The following is an 11336-nucleotide window of genomic DNA, read 5'->3' as shown; positions in this document are numbered from 1 at the left end:
CAAGTGTAAATAGGTCGCTTTTTTATTACGCCAAAAAGGAACGTTGAGTACTCTAAATACAGACAAGAGGGCACCCCAAACAAGACCCACCCAGCAACTCACTCAATGGGGTTATGTGTCCTTTGCTAATAAATGAGATCGTTACATTGTCTTCCATTACAATTTACTGGATAGACCATAAGTAATTCCGAGTAGATCATGCATTTACATGTTTGTCCAAATATCGCCTTACCAGTTGCATGTATTACCTGTCTGACAGCCAGTTCCGATCCACCCTGCTGCACATCCGTTCTGGCAGTGGCCTGTTGTCTTGTCACATGTCGTGTTGTTCATACAATGACACTGGTGGGTGCAGTTAAGGCCAAACGTGTTGTTTTGGCACGCTGCAAAGAGTATAACCCATGGCTACAAGGTCGTGTATGTAACGTTGTCTGCTGGTAAGATTTAATGTTGCTGGGAAGTTGCATAACGTTCACTCTAACTATCGTGCATTGGAATGTTTTTACAACATATTTTAAGTCAGACTATGGGTGACATGATGCGGTGCAGACGAGAATGTTTGACTAGCAGTCAAATCATAAGCGTACGGCGTTATTTATAATACAAGTGTAAATAGGTCGCTTTTTTATTACGGCAAAAAGGAACGTAAAAAGAACCAAAACGTTTCAAACTACATGTATCAAAATCTAAAATGAAAATTTGACTGAGTCCAAGATTTGAAATTCTTCCTCAAAATCTCCAAAATCAACCTCTTCAAGACATATTATCTTAACATAAACATTAAGCTACAAGTACAATACATGCAAGCGTTGAAAGCTGAATCTTCATTGAAAGGACGATATCTGATAACAGTTCAAACAATATCTAAAAACCTTTATTGCCCATTTTAAAAAGCCTGCAGATCATGTGGGCCAACAAAGGCCCTGGTCACACCGTGTCTTGTGTCAAGGAACAAGTTGGAAAAATTGAATACTCTAAATACAGACAAGTGGGCACCCCAAACAAGACCCACCCAGCAACTCACTCAATGGGGTTATGTGTCCTTTGCTAATAAATGAGATCGTTACATTGTCTTCCATTACAATTTACTGGATAGACCATAAGTAATTCCGAGTAGATCATGCATTTACATGTTTGTCCAAATATCGCCTTACCAGTTGCATGTATTACCTGTCTGACAGCCAGTTCCGATCCACCCTGCTGCACATCCGTTCTGGCAGTGGCCTGTTGTCTTGTCACATGTCGTGTTGTTCATACAATGACACTGGTGGGTGCAGTTAAGGCCAAACGTGTTGTTTTGGCACGCTGCAAAGAGTATAACCCATGGCTACAAGGTCGTGTATGTAACGTTGTCTGCTGGTAAGATTTAATGTTGCTGGGAAGTTGCATAACGTTCACTCTAACTATCGTGCATTGGAATGTTTTTACAACATATTTTAAGTCAGACTATGGGTGACATGATGCGGTGCAGACGAGAATGTTTGACTAGCAGTCAAATCATAAGCGTACGGCGTTATTTATAATACAAGTGTAAATAGGTCGCTTTTTTTATTACGGCAAAAAGGAACGTAAAAAGAACCAAAACGTTTCAAACTACATGTATCAAAATCTAAAATGAAAATTTGACTGAGTCCAAGATTTGAAATTCTTCCTCAAAATCTCCAAAATCAACCTCTTCAAGACATATTATCTTAACATAAACATTAAGCTACAAGTACAATACATGCAAGCGTTGAAAGCTGAATCTTCATTGAAAGGACGATATCTGATAACAGTTCAAACAATATCTAAAAACCTTTATTGCCCATTTTAAAAAGCCTGCAGATCATGTGGGCCAACAAAGGCCCTGGTCACACCGTTTCTTGTGTCAAGGAACAAGTTGGAAAAATTGAATACTCTAAATACAGACAAGTGGGCACCCCAAACAAGACCCACCCAGCAACTCACTCAATGGGGTTATGTATCCTTTGCTAATAAATGAGATCGTTACATTGTCTTCCATTACAATTTACTGGATAGACCATAAGTAATTCCGAGTAGATCATGCATATACTTAGTTTGTCCAAATATCGCCTTACCAGTTGCATGTATTACCTGTCTGACAGCCAGTTCCGATCCACCCTGCTGCACATCCGTTCTGGCAGTGGCCTGTTGTCTTGTCACATGTCGTGTTGTTCATACAGTGACACTGGTGGGTGCAGTCTAGGCCAAACGTGTTACTTTGGCACGCTGCAAAGAGTATAACCCATGGCTACAAGGTCGTGTATGTAACGTTGTCTGCTGGTAAGATTTAATGTTGCTGGGAAGTTGCATAACGTTCACTCTAACTATCGTGCATTGGAATTCTTTTACAACATATTTTAAGTCAGACTATGGGTGACATGATGCGGTGCAGACGAGAATGTTTGACTAGCAGTCAAATCATAAGCTTAAGGCGTTATTTATAATACAAGTGTAAATAGGTCGCTTTTTTTATTACGGCAAAAAGGAACGTAAAAAAAACCAAAACGTTTCAAACTACATGTATCAAAATCTAAAATGAAAATTTGACTGAGTCCAAGATTAGAAATTCTTCCTCAAAATCTGTAAAATCAGCCTCTTCAAGACATATTATCTTAACATAAACATTAAGCTACAAGTACAATACATGCAAGCGTTGAAAGCTGAATCTTCATTGAAAGGACGATATCTGATAACAGTTCAAACAATATCTAAAAACCTTTATTTCCCATTTTAAAAAGCCTGCAGATCATGTGGGCCAACAAAGGCCCTTGTCACACCGTGTCTTGTGTCAAGGAACAAGTTGGAAAAATTGAATACTCTAAATACAGACAAGTGGGCACCCCAAACAAGACCCACCCAGCAACTCACTCAATGGGGTTATGTATCCTTTGCATATAAATGAGATCGTTACATTGTCTTCCATTACAATTTACTGGATAGCCCATAAGTAATTCCGAGTAGAGTGTACATATACATGTTTGTCCAAATATCGCCTTACCAGTTGCATGTATTACCTGTCTGACAGCCAGTTCCGATCCACCCTGCTGCACATCCGTTCTGGCAGTAGCCTGTTTTCTTGTCACATGTCATGTTGTTCATACAGTGACATCGGTAGATGCAGTTGGCACCATATGTGTAGTTACTGCACACTGCAGAAAATCAGATCTATATGTTTACATGTGTACATGTATATCCAAATTAACCGATTCCGGGGTAGAATAGGCCTTCATCAACCCATGCTTGCCGTAAAAGGTGACTATCCTTGTCATAAAAGGCGACTAACGGGATCGGGTGGTCAGGATCACTGACTTTGTTGATGCATGTCATCGATTTCAATTGCGTGGATTGATTCTTATGATATCAATCACTGGATTATTTACAAACCGCCGTCATATAGCTGGAATATTGCTGAGTGCGACGTTAAACAACAAACTAACCAACCAACCAAAATAACCCATTATCCTTATTTTTTTGTTTCTATACTAATGATGCAAAACTGATCAGATAGTATGTTTAAATGGGTTTTTATTAGGTGTTGTAAAAATGTACATGAGTGTCAGAAATTATTCATAACGTAGATAGGGTAGGTTATGATGAGTGTTTTTGTGTGTGTATGTCAGATAGGATGAATGGGCTCATGGACGTGTGGTACATTATATTACCTGGGAAAAATCTTCAGTGTACAGAAACCTTCCCGATTTAAAGTCAGTGTACTGTAATCTACCCGAACAGTAGGTGCCAACAATGCGCTAATCTACTAGGGCCGATAATAAATGTATTTAACTCTTGCCAATAATCCTTGCTTTTTTAAATACAGATATTGCATATATTTATGATATTAAAAATATCATTCCGTGTTTTGCGGTGAAGACAGTTTTTGCATATGTGTCCACCACGGGAAAGGCGAAGCAATTACCATAACTGCCTTTTTCGTTTCATTTCAAAGAATATTTCCCTCGTCTGGAGAAGTGGTTATTAATACCTGTCTGACAGTCATTTCCCGTCCATCCATCCCCACATCCCTTGTCACAGTATCCAGTAGACTTGTCACAGGTGTCGTTGTTGATACAGTGGCACTGGTAGGTGCAGTTGCTGCCAAACCAATGGTTCTCACATTCTGCAGGGATACGCGTCATGGTTAATATACAGCTACATGTAATTCACAAGGTCCATTTAGGACTGCTGGTTTGTGTTTCACAACTAACTGGTTAAGAGGAAACGTGTTCTTCTGAAACGTCACTAGTCACACTACTATCCGACCAAGAGCTGATTAGAGTACAGAAATTTGAACATAATTATAGATCAGCACAAAACACACGGAAGTTTAATTTCTGTACATTTATTTAAGAAATGTTTGAAGGTGCCTAATTTATAATGTTAAGCAACACTATGTGGGATTTTCACATGTTTTGGCATCTGAATAATAAAGTTTTCCATATTGTTGGAAAAACAAACAGGAATACTTTTTAAATTAAAAGCAAACTTATTTTGAAATAAAAAGGAACATTGAGTGTATTGGGTCTTCTATAACATCCCGTTCAAGAAATCCAAATCGTTTTTACTGTGTGAAGATATAGTTTTGTTTGGGGTTAATAATAATGATCGGAAGTACTTAACTCATAGTGAAACTGAACCACGTGTCTGATTCAGTGGCCTCTTACAACTAGCATAGGTTGCTATTCTAACCCGCAATCGCCAAAAGGGGCCAAGTTCATTATTCTAAGCACGGGAGAATGGGAAATCCGTCAACTCAAATGTAGCAGCGTCCTTAACACGGGTGTTGCTGACATCTTTCCAATCATAAAAGAATTTATAAAAAAATGATGTTGAAGCAGTTCCGTGTTTTGTTTTGTTCAGACTAATTAAGTATTAACTTTCATTTTGTGTGAATTCATTACAATATGAACCTTTATATAGAGAGTGAGGGCCAAAACGGTAATGAACGTCTGAGCTTAAGAAACTGTTTGGTACAAACTCTGTGACGGTTCATCCTCCCATTACCTCGCACAAAGTGAAAGTCAATTTGTATGATTTTTTGTATCACTGTTTTATATCTGGAGGGATGGATTTTACAATTTTATTTTTGTACGTGTGACTTCTTGTTTACACTGATGGCATTAAACAACTAACTGTAACGCTGATTAAAATAGTTCATCAAACGGAGAGTTTACATGAGCGTAATACAATGTATGCGCAAATTGCTTTACAGGAACATATCTTGTAGGTTGTTTGCAACAAATCAATTCAAATAAAATCATCATTAGATGAAAAGGGTCTCTAAGAACTAACGCAGTAAGTCGATCACAGTGACAGCGCGTCGTAATACATTTACATCAAATCTGGGACGTCTTTATGGCCGCCACTGAAAACGCGACGGAAGGGATTTCCGACATTGAACCTGTGGCTATAGCAAGTGTTAGTCATCATTGATCAATTGGCCGACCATTGACAGGAGATCACAAAGATGAGTTAAAAATATTCAAAGATAAATTTATAGTTTATTGTAGGCTGTCATTTGTCATACTTGACACGGATCGAGTTTATAGTTTTTTAGTCTGCATTTCTTCGCTTTGTTCACTTGGGTGGGTCGTACGGACATGAAGTTTAACCCTCTGATGTATCCCAATGTATTCTAAAACGCCAACTTCATGATTAAATGGTGTAAATGATCAGAAACAACATATCCTGTATTTATTCATGCTAGGGAATTCCCAAGGACTTCCCCTGGAAAGTAGAAGTACTTAGTCAGTGTAAACCATATGTTCCCGTGTTTTTTTCAGGTGAACAGTTGACTTGACGTTGCATGTGTTTGTGACGAGTGGTACCAGTGGAGTAGGATGACTCTAATACTCACCCAGTACTTGTACTTCACACAGACACAGCTGTTGACCAGCCGTAAGACTCACTTGAACTGTCCGGCCTTGCGTCACGTGAGCACATCTGATGTCCATCACGGGCGTCGCATTTTTCCGTGAATCGTGTGTGAAACAGGCCAGGGTCCCCACTGTTACTTTCAGTGAGTTTACTCGGTACACATCTGTATGATATACGACATCAGTAATTCATTCGATATATCAAAACTCAACATACATACTTTGTTTGAGGTGTTGTAAAATATTTTCCAGACAATGTTTCATCGCAGTCAGCATTATTATTGCTCAGTCAGGGCGACAGTTTTTCAAACAGAAGGCGACAAGCGATCTATTGGATGCCCTTGTTTCTGGTGCTGGGCTGCAGACCAAAAGTTAAACATTCTGGATGCGGGTTCCATCATTCTCATTTCCCCAGGGAGTACACACTAACGTGTGTATTGCGCTGAATAAACCGACTGATGGATTATCACAACGCTACAACTGTTATTACTCTGGATCCGTGTACACTCGAATTTCATTCTCATCGCCCTGAAGGTGTACAGTCACATCTCATCCTACCGGGTATTAATTCACTGAACATAGTAGGACTTAAATTATCTTATATAGAGCACATCAGTAAAACATGGTCTTGTAACATTATCTTTCATGATTACCAGTAAATAAAGCTCCTTTCACAACACATCTTTCATTCGAATCATGATATACTCTTTCTTAACCTTTGATGTAACCTTGGAGATTTACATGAATTATCTCCTTCATTAAAGGGCTATACAAAGCGAACATCTACTGAACATCGGCACTTGCCTGCTAATATCAAGAATAAATCAGTGCTCCGTTTTGTCAACGTGGAATGAACGGCAAGAACTGTCAGTCTTTGTTGACGATAATTTTCTCAAAGGCCGATGGTCATTGCAAAGTGCTGCATCGCGATAAGCATTTGTAAATCTTACACGTGAGAAATGTTAACCAATATGCACGACAATCCAATATTGGGCCCAATAAATGTGAAAAGTCTTATATTATAAATACAAGTAAGCTGTTTCACAGGGAACGTATAGTTAATGTTATAGTGTTATAGTCTTTTCTCCGATATCCACTGATCTCAATGTTTCAAAATGGCCATGACCATACTTTTAAGACTAACAGTAAAAATCATGTTCAAGTTTCAATATATATTTTCCCCATAATTCGATGGGTTACACATCACAGTAATATCCTCTATTTATTCTCACATTGTGCCCTGTTGTATATCTTGATCCAGGATATGTTATACACCTGCCCCAGGTCCACCTGCCACCAGGGTTTGTCTTGTATAGCGGCATGAGAGCAGGAACCAGTCCAGTATTGTGTGTCTGTATTCCCATCCACGGACAGGTTTGCCGTTTTGACACCACACACATCACCAGTCACATAAGGGCACCATTGTGTATCGTTAAAGTCTCCCTTTTGAGTTGCAGGCTTGTTTAGCGCCACATTTACTGAAACATTGTGCATGAAATAATTTCAATGTTATGTTTTTCACACCAGCAGTTGCATATGATATAGTAAAGGGTTTGCTCTGATTAAATGGCATTGATGTTTCACGCAATTCACTGCACGTAATCACACGTTTGGCTTATTCGGCATATTAATAATGAATTTCAAATGCGTTGTGTATAAAACGCTTTACGCATTGTAAATAAAATGACGGTAAGTGGCTAATACATCATTACCCTCCGATTCCCGCCAGATGACCGGTCAGTCACTGGACGGTATAAGCCTACCGTTCTTTCCAAAATCCTTCGGACACCCTCCAGGAACCGGCCGATCATCTTTGGTTTCATGACTACTGCACTGATGTGTCACAGATGTGGGCAAAAACTGTGGAACGCCGGGGCATCGATGAAACCCACCGATGAGAGTGACTTATTTGACTTACATTGAATTCCGGTAATATATCTATTCAATACCCGGCTCGTGGTAATACACAAACAGCTTGGGGCCTAATCGACCGTGTTAATTAAGCCACGCCTCCTCGTTATCGCACATAAGATTCGTTTGTGTTGTTACAAATACTGACTTCAAAATACATACTTTTTATTAAACGGAATAGCACTAAGTTTACATTTTCACGCTGTTTTTATCAGCAATCGTATTGTACATCATACCATCTTCCTGAGGCAAGGGAGTTAACTGACTGTAAAAGTCCAGTATCCACCCTTGACAAACTAGGCTGGTATTATGGAGTTACATTTTGGCTGGACTAACGAGTCTATGCATAGTCCAATCAAAATCGCGCACCGAAATCGAAATCCGGTTCGTAAACTGTCATGCATAGTTCGGTCGACTGCAAGATTTGCAAAGCTTGTGCACCGCTAACTCGTTGTCAGCAAAATATTTTCTATATCTTTTCATGTTTTTAATCAAGGTGCTCACGTGATTTGATGCACTTCGCGATGTAAGACTCGTTTGATCACAATATAGATCTTGATTTCCGATTAGATTGTCTTGACTGGGCGCCACCGTTTTGTTTGAAGCAAATGCAAGTGATACGAGAGGTTGAATCTGATTGGTCAATAGGAGAGGCATAGAAAGGACATTATTCGTAATAGCCACTGCCGGCGCTACGATCGAGCCCAGGAATTCCAGCCTAGTTCGGCAAGGGTGGAAACTGGACTTTTAAAGTCAGTTAACTCTCTTGACTCGGGAAGATGACATCATACTGGCTACATAATGATGTAATATAAATATATTACATGTTTTCATGATCCTTGCACTATAATCTATTCAAATAGTGGCTCGTTAGACACAAATTAATTGCTGTTCAAAGGTGCGATAAACTGACCTAACTCCCTCCCTCTACTGCTATCTATCTTATCTTTGATTCTTTAGCATATCAGGACTCAGCTGACAGACGTGGTGATACGTGAAGATGAAGTAAACAGATTCCGTATCTTCTCAGACAAGCGATATGCCCATCGCTGAAGAGTTACACAGTTGATAAAGCACAAATACACAAATATGAATTCGTTGCACCCTGTATGTGATCCGTGCTTGTTGTGAAAATGGAAGAATAGTTGCACCTAGAATACAAATTGAACCTCAACCGAAATATAGCCATGCATAGATACATGCTGTTCGTCTCTTGCTGATAATGCCAGGAATGTAACTGATGATCTCTGAAAAGCTGTAGATGTTTTAGACGTTTATCTAATTTCAATATACAGGCAAAGTGAAACATGTGGGAGAATATTGTATTGTATTTTATTTTGAGAGTGGCGGCTGATGTACATGAAAATAGATTTGATTTATCAAATAGTTGCAGTAAATACAAGAAATGTTCGGTTATTATGTTAAAACTCTCTTTTAAACGTGTACAACTGTGAGATTGAAATGAAGTCACTGTGGAATGCAATGGCATAATCAAACAATGGACGAGGTCATACGTTTCCTGGTCAATAGCGCTTATATGCATTAACTAAAAGGAGTGCTGACAAATATTAATTACAACGAATATATAGTGAATTCGATTTCAAAGCAAGATAACCTCTTCCAATTTTCAAACTCATAAAAAAGAACAACTTTATCAACAATTTGTTCATACACTATGAATAGTCCAGAAGATTAACTACATTGAATCCTTTTCAAATTACTTAAAACAACAGAAGTTGACGCACACCCGCAATTTTTTTAAAATGTTATATGTATCACTAATCAAACATAGATAAAAGATGATACTCACCTGTATGCGGTGGCAATTGCTGATCTAAGCATACAATGACTACAACGGGGAAAATCCACAGAAAGTACATTACGTTCTTCCGTCTAAACATTTTAAAACGCTAACGTGTCCTCATAGCTGTGGGTAAGCAGGAAGGTAAAAAGGCGTTATCTTTGCAAAACCCACATTGCCCCCAACGAGTTGACATGGCCATCTTCTTTATCAGTCTGTTATCGTGTGTTACTGTCGTGTAACTTCAACCAGTCCTTGTTATCGGTGTCAGGTCCAGCTGGCCCCCTGTCGTCGTGATTTTGTGTACTGGGGTATATAGGTTATATCATGCACGTTGTATGCACAATGTATACCTCGTAATCCCATCACCTCAGGTGAATGTATGGTGGTGAGGTTTAGATGGGTTTACACCATATTTGGCAGTCCGCGTGGTATGTTAGAGAAAAGCCAAAAAGTGGACAAGTGGACATGTATCCATTTGGTCTTCCTCGATTATTATCATAAACACCCTGGACCTTTTCGCCACAAAGCTTTCGGAAGTGGCGTAAACCTCTTCCTCTCTAGTATCGCCAGTTTAGCACAGAATTTCTCTCGCCCATGAGCGTTAATTCAACAACCAATGAAAACGTCTCTTCTTCCACATTCGTAAACGCGCCCTTGTTCGACTTCTGTTGAGAAGTTTTTCTTGCATTTTGAAAAAGATGGCTGACAGTTTGAAAAAAGCGGACCGTGCTTTTGCAAAGTGTGTTTAGGGGAAAAGCTCAGGAAGTTTATGCTGCAGTCTCGGTCAAAGGTATTTACAAAATTAAACATGCTGTTTTCATGGGAACATACCAAGGAAGAAAAATTGAAAAAGAAATGTTCAAAAACTCAATATTTACACTATGTCGCCCATGAGCCTGCTCATGGGCGAAGTGTGGCCAATGGACCTGCCCCTAGGTAGGCCCATGCATATTGGCAGGCCCATGGGCGAGAATATGTTCCTTTACTTAAAACTCATGTTTTTGTTTCGGAAATACATTAAATGTATTCATTCAAGTATCATGACACAAAATATAACTCATCTTAACTTAATTGAACTATTTTATAGAGTTATTGAAATATTTCGCCCATGGGCGAGAATAATTCCCTTTGCTCAAAACTTGTATTTTAGTGTCGCATATACTTAAAGGTGTTCTTAGAAGTTTCATGTCACATAATTTAACACATTTTAACTTAATCATTTTATACCGTTATTGAAATATTTCGCCCTGGACGAGAAAGTTTGGCCCATGGGCAAGAATATTTTCCTTTGCTCAACAGTTTTAGTTTCGCAAATACATAAAGGTGTGTCTACAAGCATGACACATGATTCAACTATTTTACGGCATTATTAAAATATTTCGCCCATTTTTTCGTCAGTCCCTTTAAAGCATCAACTATCTGAGTGCAAAGTATATTGTATCATGTGAAATATACTTTATTTTATATCATTACATTACTATTTAAAAAGGGCATTTGGTTGAATGTTTCCTTTATAGAAGTTCTACAAATTTCACCCGTTTTACATATTGTAGCAATCTTAAATGAACCCGGCCTTACCTCTCAAACCGTTTTAACAGTTTATCATACAAATTCATGTGCGTGTACTCCAATTCATTGGAGTTATTTTCCACAACATTAAAGTTAAGTTAGTTTCTATTTCATTTCCCATCTTATGTCCCGTTGATACATCACACTGGGCAATTACGTGTCAGTAGGTATGCAAT

At 38.8% G+C, this 11336-nt stretch overlaps 1 long non-coding RNA gene across 1 annotated transcript; it reads right to left on the bottom strand.

Moving 5' to 3' along the window:
- Positions 1–258: 258 nt before the first annotated feature.
- Positions 259–2157, bottom strand: LOC139445140 (uncharacterized). Its single transcript, XR_011651861.1, has 3 exons — positions 2095–2157; positions 1171–1305; positions 259–383 (listed from the first exon to the last, which is right to left on the bottom strand). It is a non-coding gene; the product is annotated as an uncharacterized lncRNA (long non-coding RNA).
- Between the last annotated feature and the right edge of the window lie 9179 nt (positions 2158–11336).

Source organism: Haliotis cracherodii, unplaced genomic scaffold (genome assembly GCF_022045235.1).
Source record: "Haliotis cracherodii isolate W230 unplaced genomic scaffold, xgHalCrac1.p SCAF_6, whole genome shotgun sequence".
Taxonomy (NCBI): Eukaryota; Metazoa; Mollusca; class Gastropoda; order Lepetellida; family Haliotidae; genus Haliotis; species Haliotis cracherodii.
This window is presented reverse-complemented; position numbering and strand designations above follow the sequence as displayed.